Raw genomic sequence first — 8617 nt, forward strand, 5'->3', positions numbered from 1 at the left:
TAAATAAAATGTTCCAAAAAAAGAAAGTCAATTTGTTGGTCATTGGACAAAGCATCCCCACCAGGTAATAGCAATCATATTCATGTTAATGATTGTCTCAAAACCTGTACACAATAAGTACATAATTAATGGTCATTGAGTGTCTAGTCATGAGAAACAGTTGCTTCTTAAAACATAGATGGACTTTACACTGCACAACTCATGAGTCAGTGTGACACCTGCAGTCAATCATAAATTAGCTGCAGATTATATGATGGTATATCTAGAAAGCCCCAAGATAATCATCTAAAAAACTCCTGTAAACAATGAGAAACTTTAGTTAAATTGCAGGATATAAAATAAACCTACATAAATCCTTAGCATTTCTATATATTGCTAATAAGATGCAGCAGGAAGAGATAGAAAGAGAAATTCCATTTAAAATAACTGCAGACAACATACAATTTTTTGGGGGGGGGTTACCTGCCAAGACAGACTCAGAAGTTATATGAAAACAACTACAAAGTAGCACTTTTCACACAAATAAAATCAGTCAATTACTCATGGTTAGACTGAGTTAGTATAATAAAAATGACAATTCTATCTAAATTAAATTACTTATTCAGTGCCATACCAATCAAACTTGCAAAATATTACTTTAGTGAACTAGAAAAAATAATAAATAAATTCATATGGAGGAACAAAAGGTCAAGAATATCAAGGGAATTAGTGAAAAAATGCAAAAGAAAGTGGCTTAGCCATACAAGATCTAAAATTATATTATAAAGCATCAGTTATCAAAATTGTCTGGTACTGGTTAAGAAATAGAGTGGTGAATCAGTGGAATAGATTAGGTGCAAAAGAGACAACAGTAAATACCTAAAGTAATTTAATGTCTGATAAACTCAAAGATTCTAGCTTCTGGGATAAGAACTCATTCTTTGATAAAAACAACTGGAAAAACTAGAAGACAGCATAGCAGAAACTAGGCATAGCTCAACATTTACACCTCCATACCAAGATAAGGTCAAAATGGGTACAGGATTTAGACATAAAAGATAATATTGTAAGCCAATTAGGAAAGCAAGAAATAGTTTACCTGCCAGATCTTTGGAAAGGAGAGTAGTTTATGAACAAAGAAGAGATAGAGAATATAAATAAAAATATATAAATATTTTAATAATAATAATAAATATAATAATAAAATAAAATAATAAATATATAAATAAAAATAAACTGGATAATTTTGATTTCATTAAATTAGAAGGTTTTTGCACAAACAAAACCACTGCAACCAAGATTAAGAAGAATGTAGTAAGTTGGGAATCAATTTTTACAATTAGTGTTTTTGACAGGGAGTAATTTCTAACCGTATATAGATAAATGAGTAAAATTTATATAAAAAACCACGTCATTACCTAAATGATAAATAGTCAAAGTATATGGAAAGGTAATTCTCAGAGTTAGCTGAGTCAAAATTAGCTATAGTCATATGAAAATTTGCACTAAATCAATATTGATTAGAGAAATGCAAATTAAAACATTTCTGCAGCACCACCTCATACTTCTCAGTTTGACCAATATTACTAGAAAGGGAAATTATTAATATTGGAGGGGATGTGAGAAATCTGGGACACTACTGCATTGTTGGTGGAGCTGTGAACTGATAAACCTTTCTGGAGAGCAATTTGGAATTCAGTCCAATTGATAAAACTGCACATGCCCTTTGATCCAGCCATACCATTGCTGGGGTATCCTGAAGAGATCATGAAAAAGGTTTAAAATCCCACATGGAGAAAAATATTCATAGCAACTTTTTTTGTAGAAGCAAAGAATTGGAAATTCAGGAGATGCCTATCAATTGGGGAATGGCTGAACAAATTGTGGCATATGAATGTGATGGAAAACTATTCTATAAGAAATCAAGAGGGACAGGATTTCAGAGAAACCTGGAAAGACTTGAATGAATTGATGCTGAGAGAAATGAACAGAACCAGAATAACATTATACAGACTAACAACAACATGGACAGATCAACTGTAATGAACTTGTTTCATTTCAGCAGTACAATAATCAAAGATAATTTTAAAAGACTTATGATGGAAAATACCATCCTTATCTAGAGAAGGAACTATGGAGTTTAAATGAAAACCAAACCTATTATCTTTAATTTTTAAAGCTGTCTTTCTTATATATTATGTCCTCCCCGCCCCCTCTCTCTGTTTTTGCAAAGTAATGTGGTTAAGAGATTTGCCCAAGGTCACCCAGCTAGGTAATTATTAAGTGTCTGAGGCTGGATTTGAACTCAAGTTCTCCTGACTCCAGGACTGGTGCTCTATCTACCTAGCTGCCCTCATTTCCCCCTCTCTAATGTTTTCTTTCTTCCATTTTAATTTGATTCTTCTCTCACACCATGATCAATATGGATCTCCTTTTAGCAAAGTTATAAGTGTAGAGCCTATATCACATTGCTTTCTGTTGGAGGGTGGGGGGGGAATGTAAAACTCAAAACCTTGCAAAAAATGATTGGTAACAACTAGCATTGCATGTAGTTGGAAAAACAAATAAAAAAATAAATTTTTTTCACTCTCTAATCCAAGACCAGCTTCCTTCTGCTGCTCTTTCCTACCACACCTCATGAAAATTGCCAAGAAATGTCAACCACATGGGAAATGAAAAGCAGAAGTAATAACTACATTGGCCAATAAATCTTACACAAACCAACAAACAAGAAAACATGTGATCAGAGCCTATTAACCACAGAGAAACAAGGCAAAAGCAATAACATGGATACCACAGACATTTTAATTCTTCTAAATTATATATAACTGAGATGTACACATACATAGACAGACAGAATCTATGTATGAGTCTATGTCTCTATGGTTTCTGTGTGCAAATGGAGCTTTTGAATCATGAGTATACTCAGGTTGATTTTCTAATGTTGAGTAGGCTTTATCTAGCTCAAATTTCTTAGTGTAGACTGCTCCTAATGTAAAACCTCCCTCTACTGATGCAATATGACAATCTATCTATAACCAATAGTCTAAAAGAGTTGTCTAGGACAACTGAATTCAGCTAGGTTTTGTCAGAGAATGGACTTGGTCTTCGTATTCTAAGGCTTGTTGGTTCATTATACACTGTTCATTTTCTTGTACACTTTATTGTTCTTATTATGGATAGACTTTGAACATATGTCATGTCCCAAATAATTCACATCTAAGGAAAAAGCACTAGACTTACTGTCAGAAGATCTGGATTCAATCTCTGTTCTGCCCATTCCTAAGGATGCAAGCATAGGTAAATGATTTATTTGAACCTTTATTTCTTCATTAGTGCAATAGGGGAAATAATGTTGGCATTATCTAGCACATGCTGTCACTTTTGAGGATATATTTCTGTACAAGTTAAGTGGTTCAGCTCACCACCCAGATCTCAAATCCCAGAGCTCAAATATGACCATAGACATTTATCACTCGTATGACTCTGAGCAAATTGCTTTGCCTGTCTATATCAGTTTCCTTAACTCTAAAATGGAAATAATAATTGCACCCACATCACTTGTGATGATCAAGTGAGATAATACTTGAAAAGTATTTAGTACAGTGTTTGGTGCTTAGTGGATTTAATATAAATGCTTGTTCCCTCTTTCAAACTCATATTACTATCTTTTAGTATGGGGAAGAATATGATTAATATAATTAGCCTAGTGTAGTATAATATAGTTAGATGATGAAGTGATGTGATATGATGTAATCAATGTGACATAAAATGATGTAACAATACAACACAATACAATGCACTATAATCCAATAAATCTTGATCAATTAGCCTTCATTAAGTGGCTACTATGTACCAGGCATTGTGCTAATTGATGACTTCAATTTCTTTTTTCTTGTTTTTATTACTAAAGCTAATATTTCTAATATGGTATTGAAAAATATAATAGTGATAATTAAGATCTGATCTAAATTGGAAATGCTTCTTGTTTATCCCCATTGCTTGTAATGTTTGTTGATGGTTTTAGATAGACACTATTTATTCCTCAGCTCTGTAATGTTTTAAAAAGGAATGTGTGCTGTATTTTGTTAAAAACTTTTCCAGCATTTAATTCAGTTTTTAATTTCCTCTTCTTTTAACTTGGGCAGATAGGAAGGGGAGATAATTTTTTGTCTCAGAATTATAGTGATTCTCTGAATTATAAGGATAAGGGGTTGGCTGGAACTTATTCATAACAAGATCAGCAATGACCAGTTAATAGAGATTACTTTTCCTATAGTGTCTTATAATGACATAAAATTGAGTCAGTGTGGGATTTTATTGCCTCTGGTTTCCAAAAGGATGCTTTGAAGTTCTGAGACTATGGAGGTAGGAAAAGACTAATCTATAGGGATTAGGGCTCTGGAGGAAAGGCCATACACACAATATTCACCTGGCTTGAGCTTTTTTTTAAGATAATGGGGAATGGGGTATTCAATAGTTCTAAGGAAAATATAGACAGTATTCCAAAGAGATCACAGAAAAAGTAAAAAGACATATAAGTACAAAAATATTTATTGTAGCTCTTTATGTGATAGCAAAGAATTGGAAAATGAAGTTCCACAAGTTGTGGCTGGGATTATGCTGGAATACTTTGTGCTGTATGAGAAACAAAGGGAATAGTTTCAGAAAGAAAAGTGAGGTGACTGCATTGCCATATACCCATCTCATATTATGACATTAGTAGTAACTGAAAGTGCTTCCAGCATGGGAATGCTGATGGAGAATAAAGTCTAGAGCATCAAGTATTGAACCCAGGGAGGAATGAAGAACTAAGTCTTGCTAAATAGATTTTTTGTACAACCTCTTTATGAAGGCTCAGAGAGACTGGGTAAATTGTTGGGAGTCAAATGGATAACAAATTGCAAAAGCTGGATTTCAAACCGAAGTCTTCTGGCTCTAATGTTTTCATCACAATATCATGACTAGTTTCACTCGAAGCTATTCTTGGATCTTTTTTTAATCTAAATATGTAACGTCAATGATATAGAAAACTTTTAGAGATGAACATTCTTCTACTAATGTAGATTTGCAATTATCCTACAGTTAATAGTCTTGGAGAGTTGTTTGGGGTTTTGAGACAGTCAGTATATACCAGAGGAAGGTAGCAAAGCCAGGACTCATAACTGCAAGACCTGTTTTTTACCACTAACCTACATTACATCTACTAATGTGTGCCAATGTTACCAAATATTAATTTGATTTTTTCTAGTTCCACATTGTCTCCTATCTTCTTCTAGGTAACATTTATCAGATGATTTCTGGAAAAAATGCCAAATATTTTTCTCTAAAATGAAAGTTTCTTGGAGAAAAATCTTTGGCTCTCAAATTATACTCCTTAGGCAATGACAATGACAATGACCTATTTTGTCAATGCTTATTTCTTTCTCTGCTCCCAGGACTTGGAAGTCAGGAAGTTTTTTTAAAAAAAACTGGTGGTAAAGCACTTAGAAAATGTGGCAGCAGTTATACTAGCATTGGGAGGAGACTGACAAACTCTAGTGTCCTCAAATCATTAAATGCCCAGAAAATACAAAACCAAAAATAACCACAGATACAGCTTTCATATCCCAAGTTCAAAGTTTTCTTGTTCATCTGGTTATTCATGGGAGAAGGAACATTGAAGTAACCTGACTTTCTTTAGAAGTGTCTAAGTCTACATTTTCAATCTCACGTCAAAGAAATGAACACTCATTGTAAAAACCTCTTGGGGGACAACTAAGTGGCACAGTGGATAGAGAACTGGCCCTGGAATCCGGAGGACCTGAAAGCTGTGTGACCTTGGGCAAGTCGCCTGACCCCATTGCCTTAAATAAATAAATGATAAATAAATAAATAAAAACATGACATCCCAACTAGGAAGTGTAGTTATATAGACTCACTCAGGAAGATAAAACACATCTGATAAATTAGTAATCTTCTTCCCTTTAGATCTGAAATGTCAAAGGAATTCATTGGCTTTTCTTCTCAAATAGGAAGCTATTCAAGAACTGTATGCTCTGCAAACAGCATGAAGCAATAGGAGATACATTTGTGACTATCTGTTTCTTTGTCAGTCTGTCTCTGTTCCTTCACCCCTACCCTTTCTCATCAAACTGAACTTGGAAATTAGAATTCTTGAACTCAGTGTTATCCATGAGATATTTCCCCCCAAATTTCCCTACCTTGTTTTAGAAAGCTGAGTTTCAGAATAGAACTACTTGGATGTCTGAAGGTTCTGTGAATGAAATATGCCTTTGAAGTTAGAACATTGCATTCAACAATCATTTCTTAAGCACTTACTGGGTATTACCAGATATTATTTTAGATTCTGGGAATACAAAGACAAAAATGTCCTCAAGAACTTCTATTTGTTCAGTGCTTAACTCTGGTACCCTATTTAGTGTTTTCTCAGCAAAAAATATTAGAATAGTTTGCCATTATTTTCTCCCATTCATTTTACAGATAAGAAACTGAGGCAAACAGGATTTTGTGGCTTGCCTAGGGTCACAGACAACTAGTCTGAGGATAGATTTGAACTCATGATGATGAGTCTTCTAGACCTTTCATTCTATCCCCTGCACCCATAGTTGTACATAAGGAGGTATATATAAAATATGTAGAGATTGAATACAAAGTAATGGAGGGTGTATATGTGGAAGCATCAGGAAAGGCTTCCTGGATGGAGATAATGACCATAAGAGTAAGTATTTATATATCCCTTTAATGCTTTCCAAGTGATTTTACCTATATTATTTCATTTGAACTTCACAACCATCCTGGGACATAGATATTATTACTATCTTCACTTTATAATTGATATCAACCTGAGGCAGACAGAGGTGTAGTGACTTGACCATAGTTACACAGTTAAGTTTCTGGGGTAAGATTGGAACTTGATTACTCCTACTGCCATCCAGGTTTCTATCCCCTGATTCATGTGCCTGAGAAAGGAGAGCATTCCAGGCAAAGGAGACAGTACAAGGAGATGGAATAGTGTGTGTGAAGAAGAGCAAGCAAAGAAGTTTGGTTGGAGTGTAATAGAGTCCTTGTAGTAGAGTGTGGTGGGGGAATAATGTGAGATCAGTCTGGAAAGACAGATAAGAGCTAGTAGTTGCAAAGGGCTTCAATAAGAGAGGAGCTTATGGTTGATTTGTGAAATAAGAGAACTTAGCAGAATCAGAGCTGTGATTTAAGAATATTGCTTTAGTAAGTGATAATAACATCTATAGAAGAGGCAGAGAGACTAATCAACAGACTTTGGTAATAGTCCAGGAAAGGGATGGTGAGAGCTTGAACTAGGATTGATGGATGTGTGAATGGGATGAAGGGGAAATATAGCATGGATGACAGGATTTGTGAGATGATCATGGAAGGTACTCAGATGGGAGGTGTACAGCAAGCAGTTGGAAATTGATGACTAGAGCTTAGGAGGAAAAATAGGACTGGTTCTATAGATGTGATGATTAACTTGGATTGTGATAAATAGATCCCTGGGAGGTGTTAAGAAGAGAGGTTATAGATAGAGAAGAGGGACAAAGCCCAGGAGTACCTGCAACTCTAAGAGAAGAAATTTGAATAAAGATCCAAGAAGAAACTAATAAAGAATAAGTCAAGCAATTGGGGAAAAAGCAGTGTCACAGAAGCCTAAGAAAAAGTCACAGCTACCAATGTCAAAAGCTGCAGAAAGATCAAGAAGATTTGAAAGTTGAGAAAATGTGTTATTAGATTTATTGATAAAGAAACTATTTCGTGAACTTGGAGAGAGTAAGTATGATCAATGTTTGAGTCAGATGCCAGATTACAATAGATGGAGGAATGGGCACACTTTGGAACCTTGACTCATGAAATACTGAATGATTTATGTTCTCTGATTTAGAGATATTTCTACTAGATCTATTCCCAAAAATATAAAGGGAAGAGAAAATGGATCGTTATGTCCAAAAATATTGGTAACACTTCTTTTATGGTAACAGAGCTGGGAATTTAAAAGGAATTCCCATTTGCTGAGGAAGGATTAAACAAGTTATGTTATATAAATCTGATGGAATCCTACTGTGTCAGAAGAGAAACTGTTTCATTTTAGAGAAAACTGAGACTTCCATTTCTCATCAGTTACTTTAGTTGGTTGACACTTTATAGAGTATTAGAGCTCAGGAAAAATTCATCACCTAAAATCTCATTATCATGAAGATTCATTTGGTTTTGATACTCAACACCTCCTCAAAACACTGTCTCCTCTGATTGGAGGGTTAGGGTATTAATCCCTTATAAGTCTTCCTTTTACCAAAAACTCCGAATTTTCCAACTATCTTCATTTCCTATTAACTGCACTTGACCTAGGTGGCTTGGTGAATAGAGCACAGATTGGATTCAGGAGGACAGGAATTTGAATCCAGCCTCAGACATTTGCCACTTACTAGCTGTGTGACCTTGGGCAAGTCATTTAACCCTGACTGCATCGCATCCAGTGCCTTCTCCAGTCATCCTGATTCATATCTGGCCACTGGACCCAGATGGCTCTGGAGGAGAAAATGAGACTGGTGACAGACGCCCTTCACTCAAATCCAATTGACATGCTTGTCATGGCATCACCTCCCTGATGTTTTGGTCTTCTTTG

This window comes from Macrotis lagotis, chromosome X (assembly GCF_037893015.1).
Source record: "Macrotis lagotis isolate mMagLag1 chromosome X, bilby.v1.9.chrom.fasta, whole genome shotgun sequence".
Classification (NCBI taxonomy): domain Eukaryota; kingdom Metazoa; phylum Chordata; class Mammalia; order Peramelemorphia; family Peramelidae; genus Macrotis; species Macrotis lagotis.